Raw genomic sequence first — 17,682 nt, 5'->3', positions numbered from 1 at the left:
CTCATTAGTCATATAATATGCCAAAGATCTCAAAGCACAGTTATTTTATGAAAACCTTTATATAGGATGCAAATATTACATCAGTATCTTAAAGCAAAAGTTTCCCTCAAGCTCAAGATCTCCCTTGCTGCAGTTCTGGAAGATGCTCCTGATTCATACTTTTGCTCTGCCACTGGGTGGGATAAAGCAATATAAAGAGTACTAGACTTTCCCTGCCAAGAAGATGGTCAGATGTCACAGATACAGGATATCACGATTGTTGTATCCACTGCTCAACCTGGCAGTCAAGTAAAAAGTAAAAGACAGTTCCATCACTCATCTTGTCCCAGCTGCATGATCCTACAGTCCACATAAGTGCAAGACTGGCACAAAACAAAGGAAAAGGAGTTCATAAATCAGTCAGGCAGGTTTATTTGCTCTTTGCACTCAGACTGATCACTGCAAACATTTCCATACACAACAAATCCTGGTTTTTACTCATTCAGCTTCTAATATTTCTCTGCATCTTTGCATTATACCTGTTTAATCTGAAATACCCCCTTAAGAGTACTTTATAGCACCGTTTTAGCATTGCTTGTGATGCTCCAAAACTTTCCTTGACAACAACTGCTGTTGTTCCCTTGCTATAAGAAATTATTGCTTTATTTGTGTGCTCAACTTACATTTAAATACAAAGCAGTAGTAAGCAATAGAACATACCTGAAAAGCAAACATTGTCTATGAAGGACAGACACTCACAAGCTGCTAGCAGAAGCAAAAAATGAAACTGAAGAGAAGAAAGTCCAGCAGAATACCTGCAAAGGACAGACAGAACTGTTGTCAAACGAGTTGCAGTACTGAAAACACACAGCAAAACAACTTCATGTATTACTTTGAACTCAGTCACTCATGTTTCTCTCATTACTCTACTGACAACAGAGCTAAATGCTCATTAACCAGTTATCATAGAATAAGAAAAAAATGGAAAATTTGATTTTGAGAAAAAAGGTGGAGAAAAGTTTAAGTTTTATGAGATCATGAGACCCAGAATACAGCTGGTAAATTAATGCATAACCATAAATTAATACAATCCTTTATAAAATGATATTTTTTTAATTACCACATTTGAAACACAATAAACAAGTACAGTAATTTCACGACTATAAGGCACACCGGATTATAAGGTGCACTTCCAGGTGTTGGCAAATTTCCAAACTTTGTCCATATATAAGGCGCACCAGACTATGAGACGCACTCTTTTTTTGCAGCAAGGATCCGCACACAACAAAGTAACGAATTAGTAACAGAAGCATGCGATCACAGGGTTTACTGGCAGGTGCTCAATTTACAAACATTTTTCACGGATCGGCGTAGCCTTTATACGCAGCCCCAGGCGCCCTTCCTGTGCCATGGGTCCTGGCACTCCCGCCCACCCCCAGTGCTGGTTGGTGTGGCTCTCATGGCTGGCGCGGCTCCACGCGGCTCAGCTCTTGGCTTGGCGGGCGGCTCAGCTCGTGGCTAGTCTCATGGTTCGGCTCGCGGCTCGCACTTCCAGGTTGGTAAATTTCCAAACTTTGTCCATATACAAGGCCCACTGGATTATAAGGTTTCCATCAACATTTTTGTCAAAAGGGTGTGTCTTATAGTCATGAAATTACTGTAATTTTCAGTACTTTAATACATATATTGAAATACTATTGTACAAGTAATTTATAGATGCTTCTCCTCAACTTGCTCCTTTTCTGATGGATCTGGATCTAAAGCCCATATATGCTAGCGTTGACAGTATTGTAGCCATAACAGCAAGAGAAGAATCTAGGGACTTTAAAAGAAAGGCCAAATGGTTTGTAAAAAGAAATCTGAAAAAAAGGTAAGAATCCCACCTAAGGAATTAAACTGATACCTTCAGGATGTGTTACAGTAAAATACCTTTGTTTCTAACTGTGTGGCACTGTCTTTGATTTGCAGATTAATTGCTTCTCTTCCTGTAGCTGTATCTATGTATTTGCACACCCAGACTTTTGCTGGAAGTGAGAGTACTGAAAAATTACCTATGTGACATTTGCAGCAGGAAACTCGTTCATTATATCAGAGTCCTGGAGATAAAACCTCATATTCTGAGGTGATGAGTAATGTATTTTATTTCATTTAATCATCTTAAGGAAACAAATAACAAAAAACCATTAACTCTAGACATGAGTCACTGAAGGTAGTGGGGTGAAAAATACACAGCATAGACTGAAGAGAATTATGTGTAATGAATACAATGAAAGACAAGGGAAAGTATAAAATTTGAATACATGGCATTACAAATATCATTTACAGAGCTGGAATTTTGACAAAGTGGACTGTAGAATATGTACATGGCTTTCTTTATTTTTATTAAATTAATTTTTAGACAGTGATATCATATAACTGGCTGGAGAATATTGAAATATGGTTTTGAAAGTTGCAAGGGCTCAACATGATGCTAAATGTTTGAACTCCAACAAAATTTTTCTTCTTGATTATATTATTATTCTTTTATAGGAAGAAGGAAAGCTTCTTCTCTTGTAAAGCAATCTTGATAATACTCTAGACTATCTTGTTCTGCATCATACTCTGCTGGGATGAGCAGGGAATGTTCTAGTCAATCACATGTCATTTGAACCCAAGACGAAATTTCTGTCTTTATGAATCAAAGGATTAGTGAAGCCAGTAAGAACACCAAGAAACACACACATGGGGGGAAAATGCAATTCTCAGTAGACATAATCCACTCTTGACTCAGAACTTGAATTTGAGCTTGCAGTCCTTCCAATTAATAACATAAATTTGATATGTGCATTAGATTGTCAGTTTTTTATTATGAACTTTCTTTCATGGATATTTTTTCTTGTTTTGAAGAATCCATATGCATAGATTATGATGAACAGGATGAGATACAATGAATAAAGGCCACAGTTACATGTTCTAATGGGACTAATACTTGCATCACTCAAACTCCAAGGAATTTTATATCAATTAAAGAAGACAAACAGGTTTCTGAGTCTGAGATGCTAAAAGGAAGATTTAAAAGTGTAAACTGTTTTTCTGATGATAAAATCCCATTGAACCCTTAAACTTTAAACTGGTTTCTTCGAAAATATTTTTCTTCTTATTTAAATCAGCTGGAATACAGATGCATATTTTTTCAGTCTTCTGCCCCATATTAATTTCCTAAATTTTTTCATGACCCAATTTGCAATAAATGCTTGTATTTCATACATCTTCCAATTCAGAAGTTAACACATCTTTCTGTCTCTTAACTAGCTTTAAATGTAAATCAACACTGATGCATTAGAGTAACTAAGACTCCCTGGACAGAAATGCAGGCAGGGGTCCTGAGGCCCCCAAGAGAGGACTGTCCTGCTCTGCTCTGCTCTGCTCTACACTGGGGTGGGCTCACCTCGAGTGCTGGGGGAGGTTTGGGTGCCAAAACATAAGACATTAAAGTATTAGAGAGTGTCCAAAGGAAGGCAACAAAGATGGTGATGGTGAAGGGCCTTGAGGGGAAGCTGTATGAAGAGTGGCTGAGGTCACTTGGTCTGTTCAGCCTGGAGAAGGCTGAGGGGAGACCTCACTGCAGTCACAGCTGAGAGTCTACAGAATGCAGAGGGGCAGGCACTGATCTCCTCTCTTTGGTGAGAGGAGGCCAACCTATACAACCTAAACTGCCCTGACACAGCTTCATGCCATTGACAAGAATAAAGGGAATGGCCTGAAGCTGAGTCAGGGCAGGTTTAGGCTGGACATTAGAACAAGTTTCTTCACCTAGAGGGTGGCTGGGCACTGGAGCAGGCTCCCCAAGGAGGTGGTAACAGGACCAAGCCTGTTGGAGCTCACAGGGTGTTTGGACAATGCTCTCAGGTGCATGTTGTGACTCTTGGGGATGGTGCAGGCTTGGGATTTGTACACGAGGATCCTTGTGGGTGCCTTGCAACTCATCTTATTCTGTGACTCTGTGATTAATACTACCAGTAATACCTATATGCCGTATTCTCTTTAAGTAAGATTTATTAATGATAAAGAGCTGTTAATCTTATATTTGCATTTTACCCCAATAAATATTAATTTTGGCTAAAAAATAAGCAAAATATATTCTTTGTCCATGTTATTTAGCCTGTAGAACTGTTCATTAACCTTCTTAATTTTACTAAAAGCCATCCGTCTCATAATCATCTTTCCATCATCTGGCTTTCATTTTTAAACCAACATAATTATAACCAATTATTTATACTTTGTTATTTGAAAAGGAGTTTCTACTTTATTCCCACCATTAATTCTCTCACATACTCTCTCTCACACACGCAGCTATGTATATAAAGACGTGAATAGGATGTCAAGAAGGTTAGTGTTATGAGATGTATCCCAGATATTTTTAGGTTCCCTTATAGTCAACTCCTATGGAATACAGAGATAAGCTCTAGGAGAATTTATAGTCTTCCTTTGAAATATGTAAGAAACAATAAGCCACTCATTAGAGAGTTCTAAAATATAGCCACCATCAAAATACACAGAATTATTCAGTAACTAAAGTACAGGGAATGAACCAAGTCTCCACAATCAAGTACTGCCCCAAAAAGATCCTCATACAGTTTCTCACTCACTAGAAAATCATGCAGCAAATTTTAGACACAAAACAACAATTTACTTAGTAAAGGAGTGGGAGAGACAGAACGTCAGTATCCCAGGTTTCACAAACTGTTATTATTTGCTATTACATTTTAAAGGATTTCCCTCAAGGCTTCTTTTTTTATTATTAGTATTTCTTTGTATTCCCAAGTGCATAAGAATTTAGGCTGGCTTCATAAAATGTTTCTCAGAGTTTCTTCTTTCTTTCTTGAGTATTTGAAATATAAGTGCAGCTAAAATTGTAAATCCCTTTCTCTACCATTCTCTGACAGTGCTTCATTAAGAGAAATTGACGAAAGCTGTCTAGGTATCAAGAGGGAAAGGAACTACAGTGCTCCAGCTGGATATGAGGGCTGTGGTAAGTTGTGATGATGTTGGCAAAGGTGTGCAAAGTGTGTGAAACTCGACAGCTCTCCAGTTAAGGAACAGGAAAGGACACTACTGGAAATTTGTGCAGAAAAGTAAATAAACAATTAAAGGGAAGAAAGTTCATTAGATAGGAAAATCAAATCTATCAAAGGAAGCAGAAAAAATTGGAAGGAGACTTATCACAATATAAAGAGTCATCAAAAGTGGGGAATCTGTCTGTACATCGCAAAAATATCTCCATTAACTGTGTTTTATTCCTACAGAGACCATTAGAAGCTTTGATGCAGACAGATCAGAAATCATACCTTTTGGATGAGATCCTCATAGTGTGTCATTATTTGCTAGATATGCAAATTGAGTAATCAAATTACATTATTTACAGATTAATCCTGCTTGTTTTAATATTTCTTTTGATAGCACATTTGAAGTATGCCAAAGGAATGAAAACTTTAGATTTCTTAAACAGCTACCAACTTTATCTACAGGCAAATTAAATACTGAAAAAAAAATCTTCTATCTGAAAAACAAAATACCATGACTGATAAATTGGTAGTGTTAATTCAGCAAGAATATTAGTCTTTCTAAATGTGAGGTCCTCCTTCTGTTGCACCTTAGATAGAAAGCAAAAATATTCAGATAGAAGAAATTAGAGTTACTTATCCATCCATGACAACAGTCATGTGTTAAGTTGATTTTAACATTTGTCAAAAGAATGAAAATAGGATGGCACCATTTTCCAAAGCTGATGATCTGAAAACTACTACTGAATTCCACTGGATGATCACCCAAGAGATAAATGCACTCTAAAAAATAATTTATCAAATATAAGTGGACCTTAAAGAACAGACTGCAATGACTTACATCAGAGATTGTAAAAAGACATACATGCTCATGTTGCTGTGCTTTATGCATTACTGGAAGGATTAATGTACTATGAGATTTACATTAAACCAATACCTTAAGAAAAAAACAGAGCAGAATATTCTCCATGTTTCTGTTGTCCACAGAGTAATTTTTGTGGCAAACTGATTATGTACTAGTGATTTTTCCCCTTAACTCTACCTGCTTTTAAAAAAGTTACATGGTGCTTTATTTATATTAGTATTTAATTATGATTGCATATGTAGTGATGTCAGTTGATTGACCTGAGATGATCTTTCTACTAAGATGGAACTTACATTAGAAAAAATTTTAAACCACTTTTGCTAATAGTGTCAATACTGTGGCAAAAGAGTACGACCCTGAAGACTCCTGGCACAGCATTCTATCTGTAGATTTCTATATCCTGTTAGCAACTGCAAGGTGTTCTTAGATAAATCATATTTTCACAGAAAGACTGTTAACAAATAAGAGCTTATTCTTGCTTAAGCCCTTGTCTGTGGCAATTAACTATGAAAACTTTCCACTTTTAAAAGTTCTGCTGACAAAATATCGAAGAGAGAGGCTCTAAACCTCTTCCTAGTCGGTGTTGTCTTAGATTAAAATACATATATTCCTGTTTCCATCAGTCAAAGTGACAAGCAGTGAAAATAAAAGCAGACTTAACATCACTAAGATGCCATTCCATAGTTGCTCATGCTCAGATAATGTATTCCAGAGAGAAAGACTAAGATTAGAGAGAGATTTATATTTCTCTCCTGACTTCCCCCCAGGAGTAGGTATAGTAGACAAAAGATGATGAAATTCTATCAATTACAGGAAGCTACATAAACCAAACTTACTCATACAAAAAAGGGTATTTTTAAGGAATTATAATGGTTCTTTCCAACATATGAACTGAGATGAATAGCTATAATAATACTCTGGACCTTGCTGAGATAGGTTGTCTAACTTTTCTCATTTGAATTTTATCTAGCACATAAATATTGATCATTTTAATATGTGATTCAATTACAATGCCTCTTAGCAACTGTATTTCTATATCCTGGATTATGCTGCACAATGTCTTATCTGTTGTATATAGCTATGAAATATTTCACTATCTTTCCTTCAGAATACTTCAGGTTGGACAGTTTTCTCAAAGCTTATCTCTGATTCAAGGTTTGTCAAGGGGAAATGAGCTATTTTTAGTGGATTTCTGAAAATTTCTACCAAATACTCTGTTTCCCACCAAGTCATAAGTTACTGGAAGACACATCAGTTGAGATGTGACAGCAGAAATGAAATGTAAATTTCTTTCACTAAACTGCTTCTTAAAGACTAACCTGCAGAGAAGTTGAAAATATGAAGTATGGAGCTTTTGTGTAAAACACAGTATTGGTCCTATTGATCAGCCCCAGTGATTTAGAGCTCTTTATTTGGATTCACCCTGGTCATGTCCCAATATTCTCTTCCTTCCTTGTCTATGATACATATTTTAATAAATGTTAGTAGAAACATATGAGCAAGTTGCCCAGTAAACACAGCAGTGCCTTCACACAGATAAAAGATAAGCTTTTTAGTCCAAACAGGTTGAGTTAGCAGAGATAAAATAATATAAAAAGAAAATGAAAAGGTTATAGATGGATTTAATCTTCTATTAAGACTCCAGGAAACTGTTTCAGTCCCAGAATAAAATTAATTTCTTGAACTGCAGGTTGAACTGAACCGTCAAAAAGGCCAGTTCATTCGTCCTTATCTAAAGAGACTTGTTTGCAAGTGTTTGAACCTCTGGTGAACAGCCTGATGCAGTACTAATCAAAAGGTGTATGGTTTCCTTAGATGTGAAAGATGGAGTTTTTGCTGAAACTGTCTGATATTCATTTCAGTCTCAAACTGCTGGTAATAGATTGCCACTAGCCAGTAAAAAGTTCACTATAAAGAATTATTTGTCCTTTCTGTCCTTGGTCACAGTTACTGTGTTATGTAAAGTAGGCAATTTTCTCATGTGTTTTTCAGAAGGTCATTCAAAACTCTCTTACTTGACAAGATGTTGGGGATCTAAAAATATTATGATCTCCAGGCATTTAGCTTTAGTTAAATTTCCCAGTGTTCAAAATAAGATGAAAGTCAACAAGAAAGGTTAAATTCAAACAATCCGGTGCTTATAATTTACATGATATAACCAGAGACAAATTTTGTAATTTTGTCAGGAGTTTGAACAGTCATCTTTAATAGAAGTACCAAGGATACAATACACACAGTCCAATAAATTCCAATGTATACACTCCTAGAGTATACATGCCTTTTAGATATATATAATTCTGACTTAAATGCATATACTTTTCAGTAAGCAAAAAAAACCAGCCTGAGAAGTCATATTTCTCATCTCATCTCTATAAAGATGCCCTCATTATGTACAAATCCTACTGCTTCTGAAGCATACACAATAATTCTGGAAAATTACATATGGAAAAAAAAACAACAAACCTTCAGGAATATTTCTGGGAAAAAATCTGTGCAAGGTTTTATGAAAGGTTTGATGAGTTTCTTGGGTTTGGCGTTTGGGGTTTTTTAGACCACAATTGCAATATATGTATGGTACAAAAATTTCAACAGCTATTACATTCATATTCATTCCTGACTTCTTTTAAATAAATATTTCAAATTATCCCTTGATAAATCAGTGTTTGAATAGAAATGGCTTACATCCAGCTTCCTTTTGAGCACACATGATTGTTGAGAGCAACAGCTTCGTACACAAGTTTCAAGCTTACAATTTTACTACTTTTCATAAGGCCAGCATAAAAAAATACCATAAATACTGTAGAAAAGGGATTCTTACAAAGACTTCAGCTAACAAGGACTAAAAATATAGTATTTTATATCATATTTTGGTTGCTTATACCTGGACAAAAAATATGAAGGAAGGAGAGATAAAAAAACACTCTTAGAAGTAAAAATTTTTTCAAGTGTAGCACATATAGCTGTTGCTCAGCTCTCAAAGCTGTTATACACCCATCCTCTAATTTGGCCTCTTGGTCAGTCTTTAATCTTCAGGAAATAAGTGTCTGAAATTTTCATCTCTGACTGGAGATTTTAGGGTCTTATTGGTCTATAATTTTGCTGGTTAGTTGCAGGGCAAGGTTTATTATCTATTTAATAGGCCCACATAAAACAGAAAACCTATAACCTCCTAAGTTCATCAGATAGCACTATCTTTCATGAAGCTCAAAAGCATTGACACCTTACTTTCTATGATGAAAATTGTGCTTGGTCAGGGAACAGAGCCCTGCACTATCCAATTCATGCCATTTGGTGATGGACAAGTGGAGAGACCAGGCTATCCAATGCAGTCATGAAACAACTGCTTTGAACAAAGAAGATGTTTACAGGTTTTTGATCAATTTGTAATTCCTCTGACATCATCAGTTGCCAACACAGTCCTATTAAATATCACTGCTGTGAAACTGAAAGTTGTCATATTTCACCCAGAACCGTCATAATGCTGATGTAAAAACAGCACTATAGTTTAAAATTTTCAGCACCAACTATTTTTAGAAATTCAGTTTTACTGTGGTTTACAGATGAGTTTTTAAATTGTGCATAGTATAAAACACTGGAAATACTTCTTTTCCTCAGGCCATTCACTCTAAGAAACAAAGGAAGAGTTAAGATACAGGAAAATTCGAAAATGCAGTCAAAATGAGCTGTCTATGCCCAGACTTCTGAATTACATACTATTAGCTCCATTTTCCCAAGTGAGCATACAAAGTTGAAAAACACTCTCTTGCTAGATGAAAAACACTCAGCTTTGACTAAAGCAGGTGAACAATGAGGAGACAGTGGGCAAAAGGAAATAAAAAAATCCCCTCTTAACTAATCGAGCATCATCCTTATCCAGTTCTCCCTGTCTTCACTCTTCACATCTGTTCTTCTCAAGCTAATTGCTAAGGCAAAGCATACTTTCAAGTATTGATGAAATAAATCTGTTGCAGCAGCTCCCCAAAGTCTTTCATGCATTCTGTCCCTCTAAGATCACCACAATGATCCATACAATCACCCTATTCAGACAGCATTGCCATAGCTCACTTTATTTGGGGACATATTGTGAAAACAGTAGACAGGATCCTCTGTCTGTATTTCATCCAGCTGCCTGCTGTGTGATTGAGCCAAAAGTGTATTCCTCAAGTGCCAGTCTTTCCATTATTCTCTAAGTCTCAGTCTTTCCATGGATTCTCAGTGCTTTTCTATTCTCAATTCAAAGTCTTAACTCTTCAGGTGATCCATGGCTCAGGGTTCTAGCTACTCAGTGATAGTGATTTCAGTGAAGCCTTTAGTTTTGTGATCGATGATACAATATAAGCTTTAGTCTGAAATTTTGGATTAAAAACAATAATAAAAAGTAACAACAATAAAGTGGTCTTCTCCTTAACAGGATATGAAGCCTTACAGTACTTCCTAAAGAAATTAAGCTAACTCATATCATAGAAGAAACCATTTTGGTAAAATTATAGAGCTACAAAAATTAAGGGATTGCTGTAAACTGTCGAGTATGTATTAGCACAGGAAGACTGCAACAGAATGCCAAAATTCACAGAAAAATACAGTAGTTTCACGAATACAAGCCACACCATTTTGACTAAAATTTTGCTCCCACACCGGAAGTGCGGCTAATATTCAGGAACGGCTAATATATGAATAATTTTCTGACATGTACAACCTCAGAAGTGCCAGTCAGGGTGCTGAGCCGAGCACCTGCTAGTAAAAGCCGGCGATTGTTACAAATTGTTACTCTCTTGCGCCGCGGGTGGAGCCTGGCTCCCTGCAGGCAGCACAAGGGGCGGGGAGAGAGGTGGGAGAGCTCTCTCCTTCCCTCCTCTGCCGCAGCCCGGGGGAGAGACGAGGGTGCCCCATGCCACCATTGCCGCAGCCCAGGGGGAAGGTGGGGGTCCCGTGCCGCCATGGTCGCGGCTCGGAGAGGCAGCGAGGGCCCCATGCCACCATGGCCATGGTTCGGGGAGGTAGCGGCGGCCTCGTGCCACCATCGCCATGGCCTGGGGGGAAGGCAGGGGCCCCGTGCCACCATCGCCGCAGCTCAGGGAGGCGGCAGGGCCCCGTACTGCCATGGCCACGGCTCGGGGAGGCGGCAGGGTGCTCCGTCCCTGCCTGCCTCTGCCACCACAGGAGCAGGGGGGGCTCCGTCCCTGCCTGCCACCATGGGGCAGCGCCAGGCCAGGGTGAGCGAGCCCAGAGGCAGCGGCCAGCCACGAGCAGCCGCGCCAAGTGACAGTGCCGGGCTGGGCCACCTGGCCCCGTCGGCAGCCCTGAGCGGACCGAGCCTGCACAGCCCGAGCTGAGCCAATAAACCCCACCCTGCCACGGTTCTGTTACTAATTGGTAACTTTGTTGCACGCGGATCCTCACTGCGAACGACAGAGTGGCTTATACTCAGGTGCGGCTTATTTATGGATAAAAAGCAAAATGTTTGCCAACACCCGGCGATGCGGCTTGTACTCAGTGAATTTACTGTAATTTAAATATAATGTTTGTGACAAATATATTTAAAAGGGGAAGAGAACAAAAGAAACCCAAACTGTTTTGAAGAAAAAACATTAGTACGATTTTGTTGGGTTACTCTAGATAAAACAAAAGGCTTTGAGGTATTTTGATCTGTTCTTTTTTTTAATATCCTAATCAAACACAAGAAAAACTTTGAAGAACTTCAAGCACTTTCTATAGTTTATCAAAGTGTCAATGAACAAAATATGTATAAATAAACTAAATGCTTTCTTTTTCAAGTGTAACTTCACAATTCTTAACAGTAGACACTATCAGTTATTTGTTGAAACATTTCATAGCAAATTAAGGGAAAGAAAAAGATATTTCATTTTCTCAAATAGGATTGCAAAAAATTAAATTATTTCATTCTCACCTGTTTTCTTTCTACTCTACTTCAGCTATGCATGCATGAGATAACTAAGAGAATAAATAAAAGAGCTGTCAGTGTGTGCCATTAATGTTTCCCATGAAAATAATGAGGAAAAGAGTGTCTCAAACCATAAAACTTGAAGTACAAGAATCCCTGGGGTCATGATAAATGGTTTGTAGGTGGTCCCTCAAATGGCATTAAACACACAAAAGTTCATATTTAAAAACAGTAACTATGTAAATTTTTGTGATTTGGGAGGCTTACTTATGTCAAGAAGAATTCCACTTACAAGGAGTCCACTGAAAGAAGTACTACAATATTTTAGAAGGAAAGGATCCTGCTTTGAAGTTTCTAGATGTCTGATGTGTGTCTCACTTGGAACATCAGTGATAGGGAGTAGAGCAGAAATAACTGGATAGAGTACAATGATCACATAATTATACAGAGTGGAAGAATAATAATTTTTCCAGCCCATACTCATGTAAGCTTGCTAAGCATTCCCCTTGAAACAAAGGGCCATTGTCTATCAGCTTACATTCAAAGTGTAGATCCCCAGCATTCCATTAAGGTCTCACAAGCTTCACCTACAAGTGGAAAACACGGTGTTTTCAAAGGGCTTCCAGGGGCTTTTATAGTAGTTAAACCCACCATTCCTTTTCATTTTCATTCTCCAAGATAAGAAGTTATTTTTTTATTTTATTTGGCTAAAGCTATTAGTATTCAAACGTGGAAATTACAACTAAGTGAATCTTCATTATATTCTCCATATCTCTATCCTTCAATCAAAAATTCAGTGTTTTTCCAGCTTTAATCAACTGCGTTTCACACCATTCTCTTGAGATACATGAGAAGTAAATAAAGAATTATGAAGCATAATCATAAGGATGATCATAACCACAAATTTAATCAACATACAAATGTTATACATGAACTTTTGCTTCAAAATACAAGCACTATTTCAGGCAAACAATTTTTTTTCTGTTTTGGGTTTAATTTAAAAAAAAAACAACTTTGGATTAGTTTCTTTATTTGATGGAAGATATTTGATGGGGGAAAAATTCCTCAATTCAGCATCCCAGAGGTATTCTTAGAAACTCTGATGACCTCAACTCTGATATGACTCATATCAATGAAAGTCACAAACATTACACCTAGAGTTAATAAAATCATACTTAGGAATAAGGCAATTAGGGTCCACAGAGTTCACTGAAACTATGTAAAGATTGAATCTGTCCTGTAAGTAGTTTTTTTTTCCTATTTGTCATAATGAGATGAACCAACCTGCTCCTATATTTGGTATATCCTAACGTGGGAAATGACTAGTTTTATAGAAGGACCCAAGAAAAACATAAGGAGCACAAAGCAGAAATGCTTTCACCAGACAGACAACTTATAGAACAATAAAAAGTAGTTCTGCTGCTGTTGATTGGAAAAGTTCAAGGAAACCAAAAAGCATCTTATCAAACTCCAGTCACAAACAGTTTGTCTACTCAAATTGGAACCAAAATAATCAAATGTACTATATTCCATAACTGTAGTTATTTTTAAATAATTTTAAACTTTCCTGCCTTAAAAAATCCAAAATTAAAAGAAAACCCACAAGACCTCTTACTTACCTTTGTTAAGAGAAGAAATTCTATGTTAAGCAGAGGCATTACTTGCTAATTAAAATAATAATTAATTACTTTGCAAAATCTATTTTGCTGCTACAAAACCAGGAGCATCTTTTCTCAGAGTTATTAATAGGCAGTGTCAACTCGAAATCAAGGAAAGACACATGTGTCAGTAGCATTTTGAACATTTAAAAATGTGTAGTTAGTACAAGAAAGCAAATAAGGGAACAGTATAACTCATCATGTAACTCCATATGGTGTAGGAATTAATTTTTTTATTGGGTTCTATGAGACACCTATTCAAATAACTAACCTATGAGTATCTTCAAAGATGATGCTTCCTATCCCAGTCAAAATTATTTAAATAATTTATTATGAATCAATGGAGCAACAATCTCTTGCTGCCTCTTTTATTTGTAAGTTCACATACTTTGAAAGTGCAAAAAAAGGATTTACAGTAATTTCACGAATACAAGCCGCACTGTTTTGACCAAAATTTTGCTCCCATACCGGGAATGCGGCTAATATTCAGGTGCAGCAAATATGTGAATAATTTTCTGACATTTTCAACCCTGGGAGTCCTAACCAAGTCAGTGCAAACTGCAAAGTTGAGCTCCTGCCAGTAAAACCCTGCATTTACGCGGTTGTTACAAATTGATACTCTGTTGCGCAGCGGGTGGAGTTGCTGCGGGCAGGCAGCACAGAGGGTGGGGAAGGTGGGCAGCTCTCTCTGCTTGGCCCCACGGCTCGGGGGAAGGCGGGCAGTTCTCTCCTGCTGGCCCCACGGCTCGGGGGGTTCCCGTCCCCCCGTGCCACCGCCACAGGAGCAGGCAGGCTACATCCCTGGCTCCCATGGCCGCCGCAGGTGCCAGCGGGCTCTGTGCCCCCCCTGCTGCTGCGGGGCAGTGCCGGGCCGTGGTGACCGAGCCCAGCGGTGGCGGCGGCCAGCCCCGAGCTGCCCCGCTGAGCGGCAGCGCTGAGCTGGGCCACCCAGCCCTGTCGGCAGCCCCGAGCCCTCATGGCCCAAGCCGAGCCAGTAAACCCCGCCCTGCCGCGGTTCTGTTACTAATTGGTAACTTTGTTGCACGCGGGTCCTCGGTGCGAACACAGAGTGGCTTATACTCGGGTGCGGCTTATTTATGGACAAAAAACAAAATGTTTGCCAACACCCAGAGATGCGGCTTATACTCAGTGCGGCTTGTATTCCTGAATTTACTGTAAATTTATCATTGCTCATTAAACTTGCAAAAGGTTGTGTTAATTGGACGTTACCCTAATTCACTTACAGGTTTCCTGACAGTAAAGACCATATGATTTAACTACGACTGATTCTAAAGTCATTATTTACTGACTTCACTGAAGTTCATAGCCTGAAGTTGAATCAAGAGTGACAATAAATATCCCTAAGAAAGGAAAAGGGTCAAAGAAACACAATTACTCCAAATTAGGAGGAAATAAAAAAGGAAAGAAAATGTAGAACATACACTAATACCTTTAGTATTTTTAAAGCCATAATACAATATCATCACAAATAAAAATCATGCAATATTTAGTAAATCTCACAGTTACCATAAAAATTAATCTTGGAAGTTAAAGTTCTTTTGACAAATTGAACACACCATTTTGCAGTAGTGAAGTTCATACAAGCCCTCCTAAAGCATCACAGTTTAGCTCAACCACACATAAGGTAACTAAAAGACAGATATTTTGATAACCATACTGGAAATGAGGGAGTAGTTGAAAGAGTGATTCTATCATATGCCCTAATAATTAGTGACAAAAAGAAGATGTGTATATAAATATACATATACAACAAAATTTAAAGTAATTTATAAGTTATTTTAGAGCCGTGGATAATGGGAGATATTACCAATAAAGTATTACTTAGCAGTATAGAATTACTTGGGGAACACAGCGGTGCAATATAAGGTTTTAAAAGAAAAATAAGGACCATTAGGTGTGAAAAGGATTACTTAAAGTAAGCTTAAAACATGAAGAAAAAATAGTAATTGGGGGAAATACGTGCCATACTTCTAGAGATTTTACTGAAGCGATCTTAAAACTGAATCTCTCTCCTGCACAAAACTAAGTGTCAAAAATCACACTACAAAAATTACTTATGAAATGGTTCATGATTTAAAGCTATGCTGACTTCTCAGTGGATTTAGCACTGCAGTTAACAAGATCCGTCCTCTCTCTTTCTCGGGCCTTGGCAGGAAGCAAAACCTCAGAAATAATTTGCATATATATAGGAAACCATGGACCTCATGGTTGTCTCCAGACAATAGTTCTTTTTTTCTATCTCACCATAGTCCTTTATGGACTTGATTTATTGGTTTTCATACTTAGAAGAATACTAAATGTGTGAAAACTCAGTGATTAAAACAGACCAGGAAATAATATCACAACTTAAGGGACCCTAAATCAAAATAATGGGTTCTTAGGAAATAAGTGCCATTTAGGAAGCATTCTTTTTGATACTTACCAGGGGCCTCTTGGTACTAAAAGCAAAAATTGTGCACACTTATGATATAAACACGATGTGTTGCACTGTTTTGTTTGTGCAGATACATCCAGCCTTTCTCCAGGAAGTGAGCTGAGTGGAGGTGGGAGGTAGGGACTGAACAGGTGGAGCAGGTTTTTGGCTCAGAGCAGCGATGCTCCACCTACACTGGACCCTCGCTTCAGCTCACAACTTTCCTGTCACAACAGTCAGAACATTTGAGACAAAACATGCTTAGATTTGGTCATCTGCAGTCTAATTATGTCTGATTAACTGACGAAGTATGTTCATTACAAAAAAAATGTATTGATCTGACATGCTAGAAGCTCTACAAAGCAAATCAAACTATTTAGAATTTATTTTTAAAACTAAATAATTGGAAATATTATTGAGTGTTCATTTTAGCAGCCTTGTGTTACAGAGATCATGCAAAACTCTTCTTAGATTAAGACACACTGGAATCTTGACCAGAACATAGTAGAACATTTATCTGAAAAAGAGTATGACCAGTGAAAGAGCAGTTTCCAGTGTGAGACGGATATTGAGAGATTATCCTGTACACACTGCACTACAAGTCTATCAGAGGCAGCTGGGATATGATGCAAATGCATTGTAATTGCCTGTGGGTTATGTGAGTGACAGATGGCTGAATGGCTGAGGGGTAGAAATATTGTATTCTATTCAGGGGTAAAGGGAATACAACAAAAGTAAGGAAGTGGAAATTTTTGCAGCTGCAAAGGCTTTTGACAACAATTTGCTTCCAATCGCTTTCAAGTAACACATGACTTGGACAGTAAACATCATTAAAATAATTGACTAGTCATCAGGAACAATAAATTAATAGAATAATTTACTGTTCACACCCATCAATTCCTAATGTAGACAGGTAAAATATGTGGCTAGAGACAGCGCTCCGAATGCTAACGTGTCAGATGTGATACTGAAATCCATTCCTTAGTGTGTGGCTTACACAAGGATTTTCAGACAAGAAATAATACTGGAAAGAGCAGTGACTGGAATAACTTCAGTGGTATTTCCCAATCATTTACTAATTAATTTCATCAACACACTGTTGCTAAAACGAACTTTAGTTTATTAAATTAAATCAGATGTTAACTTGAGGTAATGCAAGCATATGAAAGAAAGTAGACCTTTATAGACAACCTGTGTATTAAAGGAAAATACCTATAAAAAAAGGCTTAAATCTAACATTTGTCCTTACAAGGACATTTGATAGACAGCCGCTGATCTCTCAGAGAACTCCTTAGTCCATTTTGAACAATTTAATAGAGTAATAATTTTATACAGGAAATAATCTGTATTCACAGGGCAGTGGCTGTGACGGAAGTATAACTGCAGCCCAGCAGCACTACTTCTCCCTTCTGTCACAGTGGCTTCTGCATACAGATGTGCACAGGATGAACTTTGGTAGCAGTACATAAACCTGTCCAGCCCTAGGGACACCTAAATCCAGACTGCTGCCTTTTTCTGTAGAGTATGAGAAGAAAATGCTGCAGGACAGTGGCATGGCTCTGAGGCTGACCATAGATCCCCCCACAGCCTTTTCTTGCTTCTGCAGTGGCTTCTTCAGCACCAGTTGCCCACATCTGGTGCTCGACAACATGCCATGCAAATCGATTTTTGTGTTTTTCCCATGCTGGATGTAAAACTACATCTGACCATATAACTGAGATTACTACAAAGGAATCAACTTGTCCCCAGCTCAATGAAGTAAATAAATTTGCATAGTAACATCCACATATGTTTAAAAACAA

At 37.9% G+C, this 17,682-nt stretch overlaps 1 long non-coding RNA gene across 1 annotated transcript in view; it reads right to left on the bottom strand.

Moving 5' to 3' along the window:
* Positions 1–709: 709 nt before the first annotated feature.
* LOC116997097 overlaps positions 710–17,682 on the bottom strand; it is a 174,051-nt gene continuing 157,078 nt past the window's right edge. Inside the window, exon 5 of the long non-coding RNA XR_004418089.1 lies at positions 710–794. This is a non-coding gene — a long non-coding RNA (uncharacterized LOC116997097). The remainder of the gene's footprint in view (positions 795–17,682) is intronic.

The sequence above is a fragment of the Catharus ustulatus genome, chromosome 5 (genome assembly GCF_009819885.2).
Source record: "Catharus ustulatus isolate bCatUst1 chromosome 5, bCatUst1.pri.v2, whole genome shotgun sequence".
Taxonomy (NCBI): domain Eukaryota; kingdom Metazoa; phylum Chordata; class Aves; order Passeriformes; family Turdidae; genus Catharus; species Catharus ustulatus.
Note: the sequence above shows the minus strand (reverse complement) of the source record. Positions and strands in the feature narration are given on the sequence as shown.